The 25229-nt window shown below is 35.6% G+C and overlaps 1 protein-coding gene and 1 long non-coding RNA gene across 5 annotated transcripts in view; one reads left to right on the forward strand and one right to left on the reverse strand.

Annotated features, from left to right (window-relative positions):
* Nucleotides 1–25229, forward strand: part of LOC108709778 (protocadherin-9) — a 1169460-nt gene that overhangs the window by 183584 nt on the left and 960647 nt on the right. The window lies entirely within an intron of this gene.
* LOC121400668 lies at nucleotides 16593–18473 on the reverse strand. The gene is made up of 3 exons (XR_005965891.1): nucleotides 18131–18473; nucleotides 17487–17545; nucleotides 16593–16717 (listed from the first exon to the last, which is right to left on the reverse strand). It is a non-coding gene; the product is annotated as an uncharacterized LOC121400668 (long non-coding RNA).

Below are 25229 nucleotides of genomic sequence, written 5' to 3' on the forward strand. Positions count from 1 at the left end.
TTTATGCTTTAGTTCATCTTTAACACTTGGTAAGAGCCCGCATCTACTGATCTTTCATAGGACTTATCACTGTTGTTTTTGTTTTTTACAATTTTAAAACACTGTCATAATTATTAACTCTATGCAACATCTACATTCATAGTCTATGTTATATGTATTTTTATTAGACAAAGATTTGTAGAATTGCTCAAAGGCATGGGCCAAGGGCAGCAAATTGTTAGGGGAAGCAGAAGCCCTAAAACTTATACTCAATACAATATCTATCTACTCTATCTATCTATCTATCTATCTATCTATCTATCTATCTATCTATCTATCTATCTATCTATCTATAATATATATATATATATATATATATGTCTTAAATATATTGATAATGGGTTGAGTGCAGAGGAATCTTGTATTTGTCTATATATATATATATATATATATATATATATATATATATATATATATATATATAGCAAAATTCACAGTCTGTAGCACTCCCAAGTATTAGTAAATGCCTAGGTGCTGGTTAAAACATAAACAGCAAAATGGTCCAAAAAACCGCACAACCAGGACTTTCATAAGTGTTGAAAAAACAAAAATTTACTTTATTTTCGACGTTTCGGCTCTTAACTCAAGCCGTCTTCAGTAGCTCCTGAAGACGGCTTGAGTTAAGAGCCGAAACGTCGAAAATAAAGTAAATTTTTGTTTTTTCAACACTTGTGAAAGTCCTGGTTGTGCGGTTTTTTTGACCATTTTGCTATATATATATATATATATATATATATATATATATATATATATATATATATATATATATATATATATATATATATATATATATATATATATAGTAGAACCTTTGCCTTTCCTGTAGTTCATCATATGAAATGTGACACTATATTGTGTGTTCTTTATTAAGGCTTTTACTGAATGACATGAAATCTACATAATCTCCATAACAGCTTGACCTGGTTTACCTCAGTAGGCTAAGGGTATAATAAATCATAAATTAATACTTGATAAATGCAAGTTTATTGTATCACAGATAGGAGATATTTCTATGAGGAAATATATACTAAATACTACACTACTAGCAATTTAAAATAATTGCAATAGTGAGTCTATATACTCATATTGAAAAGAATCTAAGCTAGCCTGGGCAGATAGAGTAAGTTCTGTTTCATTAATAGCTGTTGATTATTCATTTCCCTAGAGCATTACAGTTAGACCAGCAGTCAGTGTTGAACGCTGGCACTCCATCTGTTGCAGCAGCAAAGTAAAAAAAAAAAACTACCTGTTTACCCTTGTGTTTTAGGGACTGACTGCATCATAAATGCTAAATGCTCAATTACTCATACCACTTCCCCCACAAATTTTACAAGCTTTTGAATTTGAGGTTATAAAATATTTCAACACCTGGTTATGCGTATTATTACTTTGTTTTCATTCCTTAATGCTGAGGAGAACAAAAAAACATAAATACGGTGGAACCTTCTCCCAAGGTTCCATTTATAGCAGTTTGAGTAGTGAAAGCAAAAATCGGAGAAAAAAAACAGTTAGAATGTTAGAAGACTTGGGAAAAGCTTGCCTACAATAATAGGAGTAGGGATGTAGTGATTTTAATTGAGATTGGCATTAGTATGATTCTGCATTCTACTGTTACCTTCTATACAGTACTTTTTATTATAAATACATGGAACTGATTCTTTTTAATTAGGGAATCATTAATAATTATGAAGTTTTGCAGTAGAATGTTTGTTTTTTTTTGGATGAATATACATTGTGCTTATAAACAAATAACATCTGCTAGCTTCCATGAAATGTATGGCTTGAACCCAAGTTATAATAGAAAGCAAGATGAAATTCACAGGCAGCTAAATATTATAGCTGATGCACTTGCATACTGCTCATGTGCAATATTTCTTCCCTAGAGAGGAAGCGCTATGCCTTAGTTAAATAAATTCATATGGGACGGAAGTGTCTCTAATTGATCCCTAACCATTTTAAGGAACAAGATGATTTGAGAAGAAAGTAATTATGAGATTTTCGTTTCACTCAGCCATTAAAGTACTGCAGGCTAACGAGCAAGTAAACAATCCTTTCCCCTGTACGTGTGTACAAATAAATGAGGAAGAAATGTATTTAAGGGCTTGTGATATACATCCCATTTATGATTTCCTAAATCCTCTTAGAGTTGAGAGCATCTAAAGACCTGTGTTAAAAAGATAGACCTGCATTTAAATGCTGATCTCAACTTTCCACTTGGGACCACTAAAAAGTCTTTCAGCTGAAAAGGCCGAGCTCAGCAAAACATGGAATCATTATGGCTGCAGACTTTCCATTCCTGCTTTGTACTGTACTCTTTAAAAAGACATTTGTTTAAGGATATGATGGTTTTATCCTGACTGTAATGCATAATCATTCATCAAATAATAACAGGCTCAAACAAATGTTAGGCAACAAGAGGCATTAGCACTTGCCAAAATTCAGATTCTGTACATAGTATGTAGTCATTAGTACATGAAGAATGTATATGACCTCAATGACCTTGAAATCTTTATTTAAAAAAAAATAACAAAAAGTGCATAGATTTGTATAGATGTTAAAACAATACTGGCAGTACACAATCTAATATTAGTAATAATATAGAAATCAATTTCTGTTTGAAATTATGGTCTTGCTAAAATGGATGCAATCGCACCTACTATTGGTACTCGCGACCAAACACAGTGTGATAACACTTTTACTAACTGTTAGGAAAGTGTCTTGTAACTGTGGAAAAATGTAAAATGCTGGAAGTCTTTCAAGATTTCCCATTTTGCATTAAATCAGCCCAATAATGATTGCTATTGAGTCATTCCCTAATTTTAGGGATATTCAGATCTTCACCTGTACATTAAGAAAACACATAGAGCATCATTTGTAAAGGAATGGTTAAGCAAGCATCTGGCTACTCAATAAGAATATTATGCATCTATATCCTTTAGGAATAGCTCAAATTGAATATTTTCTAATCTTAAAAGCATTACTTTAAACAGGGCTAGCCCAAATCCTGAAATGCACAATCAATTCTGCGCTCAGTTTATTGGCATTGCCTCAACATATTTAAATATGCTGTTTCACTCTAATCTAGTTTCTATTTTTCAAATTTCACTTGCATATGGTCAGTAATGGGGGATGGCAGCTTACTATTTCCCTGGTGACTACAGTATGGCTGGTGATGCCTGGCAGAGTTGAAACACAATAAATATTCACTCAGTCAGCCCTGGTTCATAGCTATAAATACCATTCTTAAATCCTGAGGAAAAAACCCAGTGATCATACATTAAACAGTTGTTTATAAAAGGATTTCAAGAAAAACTTTGTCAGAACTGAAAAAAGTTATGCTAAAAGTGGAAATTCCATTTGATGAACAGATGGCATATATATTGTTGGTAATAAATCCTCATAAGCAAAATTATTTTTGCCATCAGTAAGCATAGCGCCCTTTTGGCATTAGCAAGGCCCTGGTATAAGCCCAGATTTGTGAAGGGCATATGTGGTCTCTGAGTGTATGAAATAACTCATGCTATAATAATAAAATGCTCATGCTTCATTCATGGTGTTCTATTATATATAATGCTGCCTAGGCCAATCTTTCTTATAAGCCTCAGTTTGGTTTCCATTTTTGGTAAGATCCAGTGGACTCCTCTATTCCACATGGTAGTAGCTTCTAAATGTATTTACTACAACCAAAAATAAATCCTATCTCAAAATTGTATACAGTGGTGAATATCATAATTATTCCCCTTTAATATTAAAGTAGAATAAATCCCCCTGACATTTTTGTGTTAACTCCAGAGCATAGTATCACCTGTCCTGTCTCCAAACAAATGAACAGTGCCAACATTCTCTGGTCCTCTGAACTAGCTCTCCAGATATGATGCAGAGTAATAACCACAATTTTTTTTGATCACATCTCTTCCATTTCCACTTTATATGGCAGTAATGAGCAGCAAAGTGGATACACACTTGAAACTGACCTGTGGTATTTGATCAGTGTTCTGTTAACCAACATGGAACCTGGGACTGGCAACCCAACTGCACAACTCTCTTCTTGGTAACCAGGGGGGTATAGATAAGTTTGGGAAAGGACACAGGGAGCTGTGCCCTTGACTGAACAATTAAAACACGCTAAAAGGATTAAGTTCCCCTTTAAAATTGCACTACAAATGTTGTAAGTAATATATTTGTTTTAAACAATGCAATGATAAAACTTACAGAAAATAGCATTTGCAGACACCTGCTTACTATTCTACTATTGATATAGTTAAATAATATTCACACAAGGCCTTGAAAACTAGTAAGTAATAGTATCTAATAACACAATTTCTTCAGTGGTGGCAGAAATAGGGTCACACCTATTGAAGAATAATGCATTTGTAGAGCTATTTCCAAAATACATGATTGTGCTTCCCCATTCAGACAAACAAAATAAATTATTATGGAGGGCGATTTTTCTACTGTTCATTGTCCCAGTTCCAGTATTATTTTTACACGAAGCAAAAATAGCATGCACTGAAACAACTCTTTACATAGTAAAAGCACTATTTCTTCTTTCCTTATAAAATCCAGTGTGTATTATGGAAAATAATGGCTGGAAGTCTGCAATTTTTGGTCTTTGCAACTCACGCCTTACATCTACTGTATTATATTAGTCTCTCAAACCATTTGAATGATTGGAGAAGTGAAATAATTACAGCATTTACCAACATGCATTTTTTATGATGTGTGGTATTTATGAGCATTATTAATACAGCAAAAAAATGGCATTTGCAAAGTTACGTTTTACAGATGACACATGAAGAAAAGGTGTGTCAAAGGTGCACAAATGTATCTCTTTTTAAACAGTGAAAGTGCTTTGTAAATGGTAAGGCTGGCATTCATCTTCCTAACTATCAGTTTAGTAATAAAGACATAATACAAAGCAGTTCTGAGTGATCATGAGAGAGCTTTGAATGGTTGTTAAGAAAATTAATCTCTAGAGAGTCTCTGAGATTTCTGGCTCTTCATTTAGAATATGTCCTTGTACTACACACAGATACCATGTTTGGGTTAATACATTCTGGCTTTAATCAAACTACTTTTTATTCAACGTGTACAGCAGTGAAATAATTTATAGTGAAGCTGAAATCCCATAACAATCATTAAGAATAATGTAATTAAATAGCTGATTGAGTTTGTCCCCATTGTAGTTTACAATGGTCAGATAATCAATGTTGTTTGGTGTTGATTTTAGTAGTGCCCTTGTTGAATTGCAATACAGAATATAATGAAACTTTTTAGTGCTTTGAAATTGTTTATGCCAGGAAATACTAAATGATCTATATATACATACAACATAAATATAAATATATAATGTCAATACTTAATGAAAAACATTTACTTAAACATACAGGATGCTAATAAAAACAATGTTTGTTTACCTCAATACATTTTTAAAGCAATAAATGTGGCTTTTACAATGTCTCCAGTGCTTACCTAGTACAAGACATTACAACATAAAATGTAGTTTAAAGAATATATGATTAACATAAGCATCTGGGAAAGGGCTTATACTAATATAATAAAGAAATAGAGAAAATCTGTGTATTTAAATGTTCCAAATAAAAAATGTTCTTGTTATGAGATAGAAAGTCCATCCACCATACACACATGGGGCAAATATTGATATGGTTGGTAAAAGAAATATGTTTTTGTCCCCTGTCACTTATAGGGATGTCAAACTTTGGAAAGAGCACCTTGGTGGATATGAGTGATTGGGTCAGTTAGGCCATATAAATATACAATATACTACACTATATTACTTTTTGCTATATACTTGTTTCCCTGAGTTTTCTAGCACTGACTCCACCTATCAAAAAAAACTATGTCAAACAACTTGCCTATTTTTTTCCAAACTAAATGCACAAATATGTCATCATAAAACCATCATAGTGGTATCTTCACATCTTAACATCTACCAATGTGCATTTAGAGCAATGAAAATAAAGTAGTAGCCTATATTATGAGATACTAACAGATAAATGAGTGGATCAGAAAAAAATATATCCTGATCAAGGCTGAAAAAATAAAAGTTAATAATAAAATAAAAGTTAAGCTATAATGGAGGATATGGTTAAGCCAGGACAAAAATGAATGAGGGAATGGAAAAAGAGAAATAACACTTGCTTTGGGACAAAATGCAATGTTACCCAGCTTTTGAGCAAATAAAATCGTTTTAGTCCATTTTTTCAATTAAAACTAAAGCTTAACAAATAAGTAGGCTAGAAATGCAGCATGTTATATTTATGGCTTATTTACTAGTCCAAGGTGTCCACAGCCCTATAGCAGTGCAAATCTGCAGCTCCGAAGATGCTGTCTATAGACCCCATCTACTTTTTTGATGATGTAGACCACATACCTTGGGTTCAGGGTCAGACTGGGCCAGCGGGACACTGGGAAAAACCTGGTGGCCCTGGCTCTTTTGGGCCCCGCCTCTCCAACCTGCTTCCTGCACTTCCTCTCCTTACCATCCTGACACCTGAAAAAAAAGGTGGGCGGGCGGCGGGGGGGTTGCAGTAGATAGGACTTTGTGGCTGGTAACACCAACAGTAACACCATAAAATATAAGTATTTTAAAGTAATGAAAATATAATGTACTATTGTACTACACTGGTAAAACTGGTGTATTTGCTGCAGAAACACTACTATAGTTTATATAAATAAGCTGCTGTGTAGCAATGGGGGCAGCCATTCAAAGCTGAAAAGGGAGAAAGGCACAGGATACACAGCAGATAGATAACAGATAAACTCTGTAAAATACAATACGATTCATCAGAATGTATCTGTTATCTAGTGTATCCTGTGCTTGAATGCCTGCCGCATGTCTACACAACAGCTTGATTATATAAACTACAGTTTTTGCATTGAAGCAAACACACCAGTTTTACCAGTGCATGGCAACATAACCCTTATTATCCTTTCCTTTACAATACTTTCATTTTTTTGTGTTACTATTTCTTTAATGCAGATTCCCATCACATAGCATAACAACCAGTGCATTTTGCAAAAGAATTTAACAAATCAGTAACCATCAGCTTCTATGAGAAACAAACTCTATTTTTTGCTTGATGATTTCTTACAAGTTTAGCTTCACTACATTTGCCAGGAGCACACTGAGTATGTGCAGTTTCATTGTCACTCAACAGATAGACTAACATGATCCAAGATGGCAAAAATCTGTGGACAACTTTGAAGGCCTGGATGATCACTATTAGAAGGGTATAAGATAATTAAAAATACAATACTGGAATATCTATTATTTGTCCTTTGCTTTTTAATTTATGTATTAATAACATTGAGGTTGATATTGTAAGCATTATCTTCAGTATTTTTGCTGATGACACTAATTTGTGTATACATAAACTAGAAAACAGAAAAAAACATAGACAGATAGTAGGGTATCATTTTTCACATACAAAAGAGCAACGCACAAGAGACACCTCTTTTGATTTCAAGATCTACAGTAAGTTTAGTAAAGGCATGTGTATATATGTTTATTTTTGTGAGTTTGAGAGATTGATTGGTCGGTAGAGGTACAGTATGTGTATATTTCTACACTGGAGGGATTTTTTTTACCTACAATTTACTATGTAACTGCTTCCTCATAGATAAGGTTAATACAATTTAGAAAATGATATTGTTGGGTATTGCAGATGTACATTGGATCCCTATATGCATTAACATGTCACCCTTTAATATTCAGTTATGTATATCTTTTGTAATGGCAATTTTATCCATCTTTGTCTTGTTCTCCTTCTCCATTTTTTAATGGAAAAAGATGGTTTATAAGATGGCAAGGACACAAGTAGACATGTCTACTTGTCAAGCAAAAAGGTTTAGCTTTAGTTTGAATATCTTTGTTCACTGCATAATAGAACATGATTCTTTGATGGAGACTAAAATGTAGAGGCAAAAGCATTGATAGCCTTTAGCACTTTTTAAGAGTGTGAAGCAGCACAATAAAATAGCAAGAAATATGAGCTAGCCTTGAGGTTAAATGGTCTCATTTGAATCTCAAGGTAGAAAACTTGCTATAAATCACAAAGGAAGCTCCTTCATGGACCTGCAAAGGTCACTTAATATTCTGGTGTCCCTGCATACTTAGTATACTGAACATGGCTTCCTTGAATGCTATAAGTCTTGTACTTAGTAAGCACATTGTAACTAAAACTACTGTAGGCAAAATTGCTCCACTAAAATAAGAGAAATGGTGCATGGGGCATATTGTTGCCATGCAATATAACAAACACATGCAGGAAACAAAACACCTGGAAATTTATTTATATTGAATAGTATTGTAATTAGTGATGTGCTAGTTGAGTGAAGAAAAATCCGACCCACACCTGACCCTAACCTTTTGTTATTGCTCGAAAATCCTCACAAATTTTTTAGAGGTAACAAGAGCACATCTGCAAGGATACAATTATTACAATGGTATTCAATGCATTTTATGGCTTTTGTCTCCTGCCAGTAAGTAATATTTTGTGACAAACAACAATTCACCCTATGTTCCATTACCAAACCCAGTGTTTTAATTTTATCTGGATGATACAGGTGTAGGGGATCAGTGTTTCCATTGGTTCTCTGTCTGTGATATCATCCAGCCTGGTTACACACACACACACACACACACACATATATATATATATATATATATATATATATATATATATATATATATATATATATATATATATATATATATATATATATATATATATATACATACATACATACATACATATATATATATATATATATATATGTATATATATATATATATATATGTATGTATATGTATATACATATATTTTTTCCCATAATCAAAGTATTATGGTTTAAAATACCTGAGGGAATAAGGAGAACTGGATTATTATTCCAAAAAATTTAAACTGATCTTTTGGAAATTTTTTATATAAACAACTGGATTTTAACATTAAGAACTTTTTTTGTGTGTGTTCTTGGTACAAGTATCCCTTCATATTCTGTGATATTCAACATCTGGCATAAATGTTTACCTGTTAATTTACAGAATATTAAAAAACTGACAATACAGGGGCAGATTTTTATAGCTCAAACTGGGGAGTTCAAAAGGATACCCAGCAATTGTATTAAAAAGATTTTAGCAGTTTTTTGGTGATTTATGAAAGCGTTTGTGACATTCAGAAATGTTTTAAAGGAACAGTGACTTTAAAAAATCGAATTGTTTTAAAATAATAAGAATATAATGCAGTGTAGCCCTGCACTGGTAAAACTGCTTTGAAAACACTACAATTGTGTGTAGGTGTATATATATATATATATCAGCTGCTGTATAGCAATTGGGGCAGCCATTCAAAGGATAAAAGGCTCAGGTTCCACAGCAGATAGCAGATTAGCTCAATAGAACATAATGGTGTTATTTGTTATCCACTATTTAACCTGTGCCAAGTAGAATTTTTTCAATTTCCACCATTGCTACACAGCAGCTTGTTTATATGAACTATAGTAGTGTTTCTGAAGCAAACAGATCCGTTTTACCAGTGCAGGGCAACAGTACATGATAGCTTCATTATTTTGAAACACTTTCATTTTTTGGTGTTACTGTTCCTTTAACACCAAGGAAGTGAGCAAGCTCTTTAAAAGGCTATATTGTTCCTGAAATGTTGTTTGCTTCCATGGTCTGAGCCATTGTTAACTAAAGTCTTTTTAAATATCTTTTTTAATAAATGAGGATTTTCGAGTTCAAAATGGCAAATGTTTATGCTTAATATTTAAATTGTTTTACTAAGCATAAACTATAATTAATATCAAAAACTTAAAATTAGCACCTGTTTCCATACATAAATGTTGTTCTACCATCTCTTTATTGGCAATATTTTCCCATATCTAAAATGTGAAATACTACCCTGAATAAAAAATCCAGTTTTTAGAAGCTCCCATAGAGCCTAATTCTCAGGGGACCATTTACAAACAATTGAATTGCGTGTTTTTTTCTACGTATCCTGAAAAATGTGCAGTTTACCTAAGTTTCTAAAAAGCTCTAAAAATGTGTAATTTATTTAGCATAAAAACCACCATCCAATATAAATTTTTATATCTCCGTGTTTAATATATAAAAACATGATATTGTTACATTTCTTTATTTATATCATGGAAACACGTTTCAATTTTTGTATTCTAGTGTTTATAATTAGAAGAAGAGAGAGTATCTGTGTTCAGGGTGTGCTGACAAGAAACAGCAGTGAGATAGGATAGAAGATGTTTTTACAAGGCCATGGGTTAATTAAAGCTTTATTAATAGGAAGTGGGGCTAATCAGAGAATGTGACTGAAATGAGTTAACACAGCATTAAGAAATATTGGTCTGCGTTGCAGACATATTCAACCCCTCATCAATAAGGACTTGGATTATGACACATTTAAATTGTTTATATTTGGTTTCCATGGCAAAAGGTGGTTAACAAAGCTACTAGGTCACAGTATTTCTGCATAATCTCTCTATTGACTGTAAAAGATGATTTTGCTATGAATGATTTATTAGAGTTATAGGCATAATTGTCTAAGCTGGAAAAGATTCCATTACCTATAACTTTTCTTTCCTACTTGCATTGTCTACTTGAGCATATCAAATATTTGGCCAAGAACTGAAAACATACAGTTTCTGTGTATTTTAATACTTGATTTCAATATTCATTTTCTCATTTCTCATTTGTATATATAAAATACTTTTAAAAAGCATGACCTCTGAATTCAAATGCTCTGAATGTAAAATGTTCTGCCTACAATAGAACTACAATAGGTTTATGTGGTAACAGGGTTGTAAAGAGTTAAATATGACCCTTAAGGCCTCCCCTTCAACATGGGTTTCCTAGCGGCATTCTGCACTTCTTGGGTACTGGAAATGATTTACATTTTAGTGGTACTCTGCATCTCTTTTATATTATGTCACCTCTGAAGTGGTTAATATTAGTCTCTATGGCCCTGTAAATGCAACAGATATTTGACATTCATTTTAGATCGCACACTCTCACAAGTAAGACCTTCACCCTATTGTTTGCAAACAATATGTAGCTGTAACTGTGAATAAATGCAGGTGTAAAGTTTGTCTGTATTTGTGAACTGTTATGTCTGGTTGGCATTTCTATCCCCTTACTCTATAAAGCACATTGGGAGAGGACGGTGCACTGATAATAAAATACAGGCAATGGAAACCTGTTATCCTGAATGCTCTGAATTACAGAAAGGCCATCTGTAATAATATGATCATTTATAAAGGGAATTAAACCATTAAAGCATGCAAGGCTAGTAAATGATTTAAAATTAGAATGAAAGCCTCAACTGACCAGTTATAAAGAACATTGGAAACTGCAATATCAGGTTGAGTTTAATAAATTAGATTTTTTTATGGGTAAATTTGCCTGATCATAGTTAGTGGTGGGTGAATAAATTTCGGCGTTTCACTGCCTGGGAATGTTTTCGCAAAACTGTTGCGAAAACTCGCAGTGACAAAAAAAATTGTCCCGCATTAAAATTGTCGCCCATCAAAATTATTCAGATGCCCATTGAATTTAATGCATTTGGACTTCAATGCATTACATTTTTCACCATTTCGGGATTGTTTTTGCCGTTCGTGAATGTTTGGCAAAGCACAATGGGACAGATTCGCCCATCACTAATCATGGTGTGAAGACAATTAAATATGACGATCTGCTACATTTTTCCAGCTCAGCTCTTTAAAACAAGTCAAGGTAATGTATTAAAGAACCAGAAATAACAAAGCTGATTATTTATCATATTTTTATATACATTTTATACATTTATTATCATTTTATATGTTTATATACATTTGTCTACATTTATCTGTTTTTTCACTTTATTTATGCTGACCATGTTGCATACCAAATTGACTAGATGCCGCATTCCATACATACCAGTTTACTTAAGCAATTCGTATTGACATTGACTCCTCCGAGAACAGATCAAAGTGGCTATGAATGAGGTATATTCTCAACAGGAATTTGATAATGTTTTTGTGCAAAGGGATACATCTGTCCAATCCTGTCAGTGGCATTATATAGTTTTTTATACTGTCTAAAGTATAGTGCATAACTTTGTGTTAATTTGGTAATCATTTCTGCTTATACACTGTGGAGCAATTTGTGTTCATTTGATTTATACAAGTTTAACGTTAGCCACTAGGTACTCTACTACACTTTATATCTAGTTTAGGTAAATCTAAAAACAACTGGACTTGCTGAGTAATCAATGAAGACGTTTCACTACTCATCCGAGCAGCTTCTTCAGTTCAACTGACTGGTGTGGGAAGTTCTCGGCATATAAACTCTTCCACTAATCCAATCACAATGGCACATTGTAACTCTTCAAAGAAGAAATTCACAGAGGTGTAGATTCTGTGTAGTTACTGTGATAGGATTATCCAACGTGTCATGCAACTCCTAGAAACAGGTGTTACCAGTCAGTTGAACTGAAGAAGCTGCTCGGATGAGTAGTGAAACGTCTTCTTTGATTACTCAACCCAGTCCAGTTGTTTTTAGATTCACCTATACTAGATATACCATGACCTGGATGAATGAAAATCTTCATAGTCATACTACACTTTATACTTGTCTAAGGAAGGTGCCTTTGAGCACTTAATTGTCACTTGGCTGTATGTGCCACAGACTGTTTTAATGAGACACACTGAAGTGGCTTCATAGCTATGAATATTGTGCTACAGCATCATAGTCTAGTTTCTAAATAGAAGAGGGGGATGGTGGTCAGCACAGCTTTTCCAAACGGTATGCATCCAATTCCTTAATAGTTTCTCTGTGCTACAACTGCTGCAAATGATCCAAGTACAGGAGAAGGAAGAGGAACTCCAGCAGTATTACTGCAAACAACTTTTTATTCCAGGCAGTGGAAAACACAACATGTTTCGGGTTCAGTACCCTTTATCAAGTGAATAAGGACCATTAACACGTGCACCCATTTAAAACTCATATGCACTTTGACCTATACAACATAGTGCAGTCTGGGTAATCAATTTAAAGAGAAATGTACTAACACATTTTAAAACATTAGTGCGTATATAGGTTGTTTTGCAACACATAAATAGTGAAGCCAGTGCTCAGACCATAATTGTGTGCACAGATATAAAAAATACAAAAGCTCAGGGCTACACTCTCTGCTTGTCTGTAACATGGATTCCCTGCTAGAGAATATGTTAGTACATTTCTCTTTAAATTGAAGAAGCACTTCATCAGTATTCCATTATGAGTGTTAGGTTCTGCGTGTGATACATGACACTATTGCTGCAGGATGATTCTCTTCTCAGAGATGTGGATTTTTCGATCTCTGCCTAATTTTTTTTTTGGATTTTAAGCTTTCTGTCTGTTTTAGGACTATCTAGTAGTTTCCATTTCAGTGATAGTGATACTTAATTTGTAGATAAGAATATTACCTAGCCATGACCTTGATATTTTTACATTGTTGTCCTGCCCATCTCCTTTCATGTAATGGAATTCTAGGAGCAATAACAGGATTAAAAAAGCAGAAAATAAAGATGAAAACTATTCATTTGTCTGCACTCAAATCTACACTTTACCCATAAAATTGCTTTTTTTATCAGATGATTAGAAATTACTGAGTGTTCAGTATCATATTATCTACAGTATATTTAGCCAGCTTCTCCCCCCTTAATTAAGCCCCACCTTGTCTGTTGTGTTAATTGTGGCCCTAAATAATGCGCAAATATACATGTCATCAGTATCAGTGCTTATGTCTAGCACCCCATATTGATGCTCAAAAATTAAAAAGCATTCCTTGGAAATGAACACAATGCAAATATACCATAGAACAGTACTTTGTCACTGTTTCTAGTGTTAGCTCTTGGGGTGTATCCTACGTGAATAAATTGTAATTAATAACAATAATAGCACTGCAGCATGCCTAGCCAGCAAAACTCTAGTTTAGTGTTCAAAACCATGAGTTTTTATATGGTTCCTTTCAACAATACTTGCCAAGGTCTGAATTGTATTTATTTAATTGTATTTATACAAGACCAACTGTACAGACAGTACTTTACAAGATTACAATGGATGGGAAATATAACAAAGTAACAAAGACTGGCAATAAGAAAAGCCAACTAAGAGTCACTGGTCAACCACAGAGCACAGTCTGTTGCTAAGAAATAAATTGTGGTGCAAATGTACACTTGAATGATATTTTAAAATGACCTCAATATACCACATGTTTGGCATTTGTATCTAGTGATGCTAGAAACACTTTTTGACAAATCTACCTAATTACAGAAAAAAACATAGAAAATACAGTTGCAGAGCAATTGTAGCTATAGCCTTAACTCTTTTTATTCTTTTCTTCTATATTTGTATATCTGTAATGGTCAGCACGCAACACCAGAACAAATGCCAAGCACCCTGGTCTCAGCTCGTGCTTCACCTGTAGTGTGACCGCCTTTGGCCTTGGGGGGAGCCCTCAGCTACTTGGATGCCACCAGGACTTAAACGAGAGGTGCAAGGCTAGAGGTTCTGGATAGGCAGAGGGGCACAACTGTGATAAAGTCTTTTGGGCAGAAGGTCAAGGTACAAGGCGTTAGAGTAGTCTGATCAGGCCGGGTCGGGGCAGGCAGAGAATAATTGTAGTTAGACAGGCAATGGTCAAACCAGATAGTCAATCAGAGGGTTAAGCAGAATCGAAGTTAGTAATCAGGCAAGGGGTCAGGATACAGAATGTAGAATCGTCAAAAGCCAGGCAGGGGTCAAAACAGGTAATCAGAATCAGGTTAAAACAGACACGGAGCGGCGTGGCGGGCTTCCCTCCACACCACTGGACCACCAGGGTAAGTTGGATTCACTACAATATCTCCTGCATGGAACTTATAGTTTTTCATAATATAATAAACAAAAATATTATTTATTAGCTAGAATGCTTGGGAACTGGGGTTTTCGGGGTAAAGGATTTTCTGTAATTTGGATCTCCATACTTTAAGTTTAGTTTAGATCAAGTACAAGGTACTGTTTTATTAGTACAGAAAAAAGAAAAGAAAAATCAGTTGTAAAAATCTAAATTATTTGATTAAAATGGGGTCTATAGGAGGCTGCACTTCTGTAATTTCTGGATAAAGGGTTTCTAGATTCCATACCTGTACTTACAAATCAAAACTAAAGGTATTTAATAAACATATTAAAAAGCAAATTACCAAGGACAGACCCCTCTCCAATTAGAAAAGTCAATAGACCTGTCAATAGACAATTTTTTCTCACTCAGAATGCATTAAAGTCAATGGGCATTTTTTGGGGGCAAATTTTTTTTGTCTCAGTGAGTGACTTTTTTGTCCAAAGGCATTAGTCAATGGCCATTTTTTTTTTCTTATGGCAACTTTTTGTTGCATGAAAGATCATGTAAAATTCTGTGAATTTTTCAGCAAACTAGGATAGAATTGCTCATCACAATTGGCTACATGGTAAGGATAGTCTCAGTAACATTCTATGCCCCCTTGAATTGCAAAGCTATAGACTTTTCATTTTGGTGGGGTATTCTTGGGGTATTCTTGTTTAAATAAATAACCCAAATGAACAGGCTGATTATGTCCCATTTCGCTTTTGCAAAAAATTTGTGGAACTGCAAAAAATTTGGAGAAAATGCATAAAAATTTGCGATTAGCATCTAAAAATTATTTACACGTGGCAAGACAATTTTTTATCACTTCAATGCATTTAAGCCAATGGCCTTTTTCTTATGTTGACTCTATTTGTCTCAGCAACAATTTTGTCTCTGTGATTTTTTTGACCAGATGCAAAATTTTGCCACATTTTTACAAAAAAAAAATTGCATGTGGCGAAGTGTGGAATTTTGCCGCAAATCCATGCCTGGCAAAAAATTCACTCACCACAACTCATAAAGGCTGATAACTGCTAATGTTATGTAACTGTTTGCACATGTTCCAGATTAAAATTTACAGTAGATGTGAGTTCCTCCAGAGAAATAAGACAGCAAGTAACAAAATATTTATTAGGACATGTTGGGCAAAGACCTAACACATTTCATGCCTTTTGGGGCATTTACTCATAGGTTAAATGGCACACCCTTGTACACAGGTTATATAGGGGCTGTGACCAATCAAAAAGAGCAACACGTGTTTCCACCTAACACAATCAGTGAAAGCAAATGGGAGTTTGGATACACAAGTTCATTAAACTGCAGTATATTCTTATAAAGGTTACAAAGTAAGGGCTTGCTTAACAAAAATATTTGAATTATTTAATAATCACAAAACTAAAGTGAAAAAATGAATAAAAGAATAAGTGAGAAAAATATAAAAAATAAAAAATATTGTAAAAAAGTAATGAAAATAAAATATGGGGGGGCGTGGTTAACCGCCGAGCATGGCAGTCGCATAAGACCGGAGCTCCGCTACACAGACCCGGTGTCCCGCCTGCAGTGGATTTGAATCATGGGCAAACATGGTAAAGCTGCAGAATATGATGGAGAGGAATGCAGGAGCGTTAAAGCAAAAGACTCACAGCGCTTATTGAAACAGTTCTTCACATCGACGGACTCTGAACAGTGTCGTCAGGGATCCAAGATGGCGCCACGGCGTGCTAGAAGTCCCGCGGATGAGTCCGACAGCGAATCTGTAAGTTCTGAACAGATTACAATTGCGCATTTAAAATCACTTCCTACTAAAACGGACTTAGCTGACATGATTACACAGTTTAAAAGCACGCTTAAGGAGGAAATAGCTGGCATAAAAACGGAGATGGCCTCTCTACACTCACGTGTTATAGAAATTGAAACTAGAAATGACTGTGTGGAAACCACGGTGGAGGCCCTGACTGCTGCTAATACGCACTATACAAAAGTCATTGCCACAATGCAGAGGAGATTGGATGATTTGGACAATAGAGGGAGACGCAATAATCTCCGTCTCAGGGGAATCCCGGAAAAGCCTGAGGGGGAAAACCTTATGGACATTGTGTCACAACTGTTTCGGCAAGTGCTAGACAAACCAACTTCATTTGATATTGATTTGGAAAGAGCACACAGAGCACTCAAACCCAGGGGTACCCCCAAGGATAAACCCAGAGATGTTATCTGTTGTATTACCAGATTTGGTCTGAAGGAGGAAATTCTAGCTAAAGCTAGGAAATTGAGATCCGCTTCGTTCATCAACTCGGAGGTTATTATCCTACAGGACCTCTCCTGGTACACATTACAACAACGCAGATCTATCCAACCACTCCTTCTGAAGCTGAAAGACAAGGGGCTTCTATATCGCTGGACATATCCCTTTGGTATACAAGTATCCAATGAAGGAAGAACGGCGTCGCTCTCAAATCCTGATGACGTATCCCAATTTTGCAGAATATGTGGCATTGAGGAACCAGACCTGTCAGAATGGGAAAAACTTACATTGGCTCCTGCTATCCCGGAACTGCCCGATAAAGAAAGCTGGACTGACGTATCCACACCTAAAAGTAAGAAGAAAAAGAACAAAATGACACCAGAAAAGTGCCACAAACCAGACGGCTGATAAGAACAATGGACATTCTCTATTCTCATCCACCCTAACCAGGGTTATGGTATTTTTTTTTCATGTCTTTATTTTTTTTTCTGAAAAGTTCCTTATTGTTCATGTGACTGCTATGATATGTGAGTGAATTTACTTAACGTTGAGATTCTTTTACAGTTTTTGTGGCATATTATGGAAACCTGCTTTAGTCATAATCTAGCAGTTCACGTTGGGCCATGCTTACACTTTTTATTGATTTGTACACCGGGTGTGGCGACAGCGAGCCCACACAGCCATGGTTATGGTGCTTATCACCCCCCCAGGGGTTTCCGACAGACCTTTTCTGTCGATTCCTAGCCACTCGTGTAGAAGGCTACTACTACCCCAATACTATTTTGATTTGTTTAATAGATGTTTATTTTTCGGTTCTACTACCATTGTACCAAACAGTGCTGCAACGACTAATTTGGTATTTGACTACTTTCAGACCATATTTTTTGCTAGATTGCGGAAACTTTTTTCACATGCTAAGTTTTATACTTACCTGATTACCAATGGCTGAGGTCAATGTAATATCCTTGAATATCAATGGGTTGAACATTCCTGAAAAAAGGAGTAAACTGTTTAGGGAAATGTATAAGTAAAAAGCACACATATTAATGTTACAAGAAACCCATCTTAGAGGGCAAGATAATGTATTAGAGAAATTTAGTAATTACTCTCAATGGTTTTTAAGCAACAATCCCGACACTAAAACTAAGGGTGTGGCGATAGGTATACATAAGCATATTACCTACCATAGTACTGCTACTATTAAGGATGAGGAAGGTCGATATGTATTTACTAAGGGCACTTTATTCAATACCAAATGCACACTGGGAAGTGTCTACCTTCCTAATACACACCAGGCTGCTTATTTACTCAAATTGCTACAGACTTTAGAAGCCTTTGCTGAAGGCCTAATTTTGATAGGAGGTGACCTGAACATGGTCTTTAATCCTTTGTTGGTTAATTCAAAAGGCATTTCGCCATTACCGTTTGCTATTTTGAACAAGGTAAAGAGAATTCTCAGTCGTGCTAGATTAGTAGATACATGGAGATGTTTTCATGAAAATGAAAAAGATTATACTTTTTTCTCTAATGCTAGACAAACTTATTCTAGGATAGACTATATTCTGATGTCACAACAGTATCTTGATTGGATTTCCTTCTCAAAAATACATAGTATTATTTGGTCTGACCATGCCGCAGTACAATTAAAATTGCGGATACCCCACAAACCATGTACTCCTTGGAGGTGGAAATTGAATGAATCACTACTGGATGATATAGATTGTATTACGGAACTCCAGGATACTTTATCAACTTATAGAGAAGCCCTACAGACTGATCCAGCATCATTACATTCCAAATGGCAGGCATTAAAGTGCTTGTCAAGGGGAATTTTGATTAAACATGGGTCCAGGTTGAAAAAAGCGAGACAGGAGCAGACACAAAAATTGATGGATCAGATTTTACATCTAGAGGAGAAACACAAAATTACTCAGTCTACTGATTTACTGCACCAACTGACATTGGCTAGATTAGAATTACATAAATTACTTAATGATCAAATTAAACATGTCCTATCTAGAGTTAGACAAAAATACTTCGAACATGGCAATAAAACGGGTAGACTCTTGGCTAAAGCACTAAAAAATAAACAAATTCAGGCCAACGTTAGACAGATTAGAGACTCGACAGGGAATTTACAATGGACTCCCAACAAAATAGCAGAAACTTTTAAAGAGTATTATGAACGCCTGTATAATCTCAACACACTCTCCGTAAAAGGGAAGGCTACCTTAAGGGCTAGTCCACACGGGGAGATAGCGACGCGTTTGCGGTCGCGGCGACAAAGCGCCGCGACCGGCGCAGGCGACAGTTTTGTATGGGCGCCTATGTAAAAACACCTGTGCTAACCACACGAGGCGATGCGCTTTTCAACAGTCGCCTGAAAATGCCTCGCCAGGCTTTTTCAGGCGACTGTTGAAAAGCGCATCGCCTCGTGTGGTTAGCACAGGCGTTTTTACATAGGCGTCCATACAAAACTGTCGCCTGCGCCGGTCGCGGCGCTTTGTCGCCGCGACCGCAAACGCGTCGCTATCTCCCCGTGTGGACTAGCCCTAAGAGAAACGATTACAATTTATTTGGATTCGAATGCACTCCCTCGCATACCCGACAAATATAAACAAACCCTTGCAGATCCTATTACGGGACCTGAGATACAAGACGCTATTAAAAAACTGAAACTAAACAAAGCACCTGGTCCAGACGGCTATACTGCTAAATTTTGATGTGAATCAAATATTGTACCGGTCTTACTCCCTTTTTTTAATGCTGTATCCAAGGAATCTCCATTGAACTCCGACTTTTTGTTAGCCCATATATCACTTATTCCAAAACCGGATAAAGATCACACAGTTTGTGGAAATTACAGGCCAATTTCACTCTTAAATTTGGATCTTAAAATTTTTACTAAAATTTTAGCACAAAGATTGAAACCGACTCTCCCACACTGCATACACAGAGATCAAGTGGGTTTCGTACAAGGGAGAGAGGCAAAAGAAAATACAATTAAGGTAATTAATGGAATGATTTGGAACAGCAATAAGAAAACGCCATCCTTATTGCTCTCTACGGATGCGGAGAAGGTGTTTGACCGAGTTGGTTGGGACTTTTTAGAGCTAGCATTGGAAACACTGGAATTACCTAAATTATTTATAGACAAAATTATGTCTCTTTACACTATACCTTCAGCACAGGTTAGGGTTAATGGAATTTTGTCTGCACCCTTCAATATCCAAAATGGTACCCGCCAAGGATGCCCACTGTCCCCATTGCTTTATGCGATCTGTATGGAGTACTTATTAGTGGCACTACGAAAAAATGTGGATATTTCAGGTTTGCAATCTCCTCTTCAGCATCATAAAGCAGCGGTTTTTGCAGATGACTTGCTGTTATTGGTTTCTAATCCGGTTGTTTCCCTACCTAATATTTTAAAGGAGCTTCATTTATATGGGAGGTTATCCAATTACAAAATCAATATGGGGAAATCGGAAGCTTTATCGATAAATCTCACCCCAGCCCTTCAAAAACAACTTCGAGATTCCTTCCCGTTCAAATGGCAAGACAAAATGATTAAATATCTAGGAGTATACATTTCAGCAGACCCTAAAGATCTTTTTGACTTGAATTATGTACCACTTCTCAAAGAAACTAAACTTCCTCTTATGCGATGGGGGAAGAAAAATCTTACTTGGAAGGACAGAATTAATAGTATTAAAATGAGTGTTCTACCCAAATTTATCTATTTGTTTTCAACTCTTCCTATAGCAGTTTCTAAAACATTTTTTAAAGATTTGAATGGTATGATATTTTCTTATATTTGGCAATCGAATAGGGGGAGACTGAACAGGAGAACCCTATACCAACCTAAACTGAAGGGAGGTCTTGCTGTGCCAGATTTTGAATCCTACTATCAGGCAGCGATCCTTTCTCTAATATTGGAATATACTAAACCAGATTCGCCGATTCAATGGCGTACCATAGACAATATATGGACAGGCCATACCTTGGCTAGCCTACCATGGATAAGTAAAGAACACATCGCTCCAACGGCAAAGACGCAAGTTTTTCTTAGTAACAGTTTAACAGTTTGGCATAGGCTTAATAGTAAGTACCAGCTAGCACCCTACCCTTCCCCTCTGACACCTTTATCTAATAATGTAGAGTTTCCGCCGGGTTGTTTAGATGCAGGATATGATACTGCTTTTGGCATATCTAACCCTCTGGTTAGGCATCTCCTGTGCCTCCTAGGTCCAGGTGAGGGAATAAAAGATAACTGGCATAAGAGAGATGAGTGGAGATGTTACCAAGTAAAACATTTTCTACAATCGCTTCAATCTAAAGGGTCTTTAATTAGACCTTTAACTGATTTTGAACAATTATGCATGATTTCAGCCCCCCTGAAACATGGGCTATCATTATTATATCGATTAATTCTTAATAGGAAATACCCAGATTACCCTGTTTTTACCAAGAAATGGGAGGAGGACCTTCATATTACACTGACTGATGGTGAATGGGATAGAATTATTTTGAATGTCAATAAATGCTCCATTAGTAATAGATTGCAAGAATCCTCTTATAAACTATTATCCAGATGGTATAGGACGCCAGTAGCTCTTAAAAAAATGGGCTTGATAGACAATGACTTATGCTGGAGGTGTAAGGTAGAACCTGGTACACTGGAACACTTATGGTTCAAATGTTCTTTACTACATTCACACTGGAATACTGTAATTGCGGTTTGTTCTTACATTATTGGGGAACCGGTTAACTGGGATGCTCCAGCTATCCTACTTTTTCACAATTTTGAACCTGTGAACTCTTCCAAACGAGATTTACTGAGACAGTTATTAATAGCAGCCAAATCTCAAATACCCTTGTTATGGCGGACTACTACTCTTCCTTGTAAAGATAAATGGTTTCAAATAGTTAATGATATCTGTCTCATGGAGGAGTTGACAGCTTCTTTGAATAATAAATATAATACTTATATGGCCATTTGGCTTCCTTGGAGAGAGTATATTGCACAGATAGACTAACAAGCAATGGGCTGACAGGAGGGATATGTCTTTTCAGTTACTTCTATTTGTTCTACAAATGTTCAAATTTACGGTATTATAACTTACCTTTATGGATATGGCTGGATCCTGCACCTATTTATGGGGGAAACATCAAAAAGTTGATCTTGCTTGTTTATGTGGTTCTGGAGGTGATGTCGATAAAGCAGCATTGAAGGAATGTTTGGTGAAAAATCTAGTCGAATACATACTATCAATGGTTAGTAATTTTTATGTTTGTTGTTATTCGTGATGTATACGAGAATACTATTTGTAAACTACTTGATCGTATTTCTTGATTACTGTACTCTGTATGCTTCATGCATGTTATTTTCTATATTTGTTCAATAAACAAACTTTGATTACAAAAAAGAAAATAAAATATGAAAAAATAAGTGAAAAAGTAAATCAAACAAATGATTGTACAATAAAATAATGTATAAAAATTAGTGGTACAGTAACATAGAAAGGTTTCTCCAATTTCATACTTAGTAGAAAGTAGTTGGGGAACATGGTATAGTCATTTATCTTTGCATTTGAGTATAATATGCTACTACATTTATTATTATACCCAAAAATAGGATTTTAGTTTGGAATACTCATCCGAATGGTTAAAGAGAGACCCTATAAGGTTATTAGAATCAAACAAGATAGTGTACTTTATGGTTTTTATTACAACAATGTAATATAGTCAAACAATATGATGTACTTTACGGCTGTTGTTGCAGCAGTGTAAAGAATGACTTTATCTAGAACTGAATCAAAAGCCAAATCCATTCTAAGTATATTTAAGTTTTTTTTCAAAAATCTTTCTTATACTATTATATTGTGGACTATATTCTGTAATGAAATAGATGGGATTATCAGTTTTATCCCGTTGTGTGGTAACACTAACTATTGTGATTTTCTTGAATTATACGGGTGAAAATGTAAAGCTTTGTTAAAAGCAAAATCTAGTTGAGTCTCAGAATAACCCCTAGCATAGAATCTCTGTTGCAGTTTATTCGATTGAACCACAAATTCTTGTATATCAAGACATAGCCTTTGTAAACTCATAAATTGTCCTATCGTTACTGTGTTGATAATGTGTTTGGGGTGACAGGAGGGTGCCTGGAGTAGAGAGTTGCCTGAATTTGGCTTTCTGTATATAGTGTGGAGATTATGGGGCAAATTCACTAACCTGCGGAGTTTCGCTAGTGCAGCCTGTGCCGCACTTTGCAAGACAAAGTTTTGCCAGGGCGCCACTAATTCACTAAAATCTGAAGTTGCGCTCAGGCAGGCGAAAGGTAGCGAAGTTGCGCAAGCGTTAATTTGTCAAGCAAAGCGAAGTTACACTAACAATGCCTAATTTGCATACGGCGCCAAGTTAAAGTACAATGGACGTACATGTAGCAACAAATACATTACACAACACAAGCCGGGGAAAGCTTCATAAAATAGAGTTGTTATTTTGCCCTATACATGTGCCCGCTGTATAGTTTTGGTTCCATATGTTATGAAATGTGGGGGGAAGGAGGGTACCCCAAAAAATTTACGATCTTTCTCAGCCTATCACCCTTAAAAAAGCAAAAGACGTCAGCGTTTTTTGGGACTTCGACAAAAATTTAAACTTTTATTGAAGCAAGCCCTATCTACTCTATTGCACTTCGCCTGGTCTGAGGTGGTGAAGGCAAGTCTGGCGCAAGAGGTAACGTTCAGTAAAATGCGCAAGTTAGTGAATTAACGTAGTAATGTCCCTTCACCATAGCGTAATTTCGCCTGGCGTAAGGGTGCGAAGTACCGCTACAGTAGGTCCACTAAGCTAGCGAATTTACGCCAGCGCCCGTTAGTAGATCAGCAAAGTAACAAAATAACGTCACACTGGTGAATTTGCGTTAGTTTTAGCCGCTTCTCGCTATAGTGAATTTGCCCCTATCTGTCCATTGTTTTGATAAAGTGTTAGGTCAAGAAAATTAATCGATTCCTGGGCAAGGAAATATGTGAATTTTAACCCTACTGTATTGTTATTGGCATATTCAACAAATGTTTGAAATTCTGTGTGTGGACCTTCCCAAATAATTATTAGGTCATCAATGTATTGCCCAAAAAAATATATATGCTCTTTAAACGGATTATCCATACTATAAATATATTTTTCCTACCACCAATCCATAGTAACATTGGCGTAGGAGGGGGCGAACTTTGCCCCATTTTCGTACCTTGTTGCTGTAGATAATACTTATTATTGTACAAAAAATAATTGTGTGTAATAAGAAATTCTATTGCCTCAAGTAGGAAAGATTGTAAGCTTTAGGGGTAGGTACTATAATTCGTAAGGTGGTATTGAATAGCATTAAGGCCCATGTCATGGGAAGTACAAGTGTATAAAGACACAACATCCAAAGAAGTCCAAGTAAAACCATTTTTCCAAGTAACTGTAGACAATAATTCCATAACATGTTGACTATCTCTAATATAGCTGCGCAAACTTAAACCAAAGGTTGTAAATATGTGTCAACTAATTGTAGTGGTTCTACCAAAGATCCTGTTCCTGATATAATTGGTTTGCCCACTGGAGGGCATATTTCTTTGTGAACTTTGGGTAAATGGTAAAATATCGGAATTTCTGGATATTGTACTTTAAAGAAATCTACCTGATTTGTATTCACGAAATCAGCCTGTTTTGCTTTGTCCACCAAAGCATATAGAATATTTGTAACAGTATAGTGGGGTTGGAGTGGAGGGGGGTATACGAGTCAGTGTCTGATAATTGCCATATTGCCTCCTGATTATAAATCCTCATAATCGAGTACCACTACCATTCCTCCCTTGTCAGTAGAATGGATGACAATGGATCTGTCATTCTCCAAAGTCTTTATTGCTTCTTTCTCACCATAGGTAAGATTGTAATGGCATTTTTCACTTCATGTTTTGTGTTCCAGACTAATGTTTAATTCGATAACTTTCTCCCCTGTAGACTCAGGAAAATACAGCAAC

Source organism: Xenopus laevis, chromosome 2S, assembly GCF_017654675.1.
Source record: "Xenopus laevis strain J_2021 chromosome 2S, Xenopus_laevis_v10.1, whole genome shotgun sequence".
NCBI lineage: Eukaryota > Metazoa > Chordata > Amphibia > Anura > Pipidae > Xenopus > Xenopus laevis.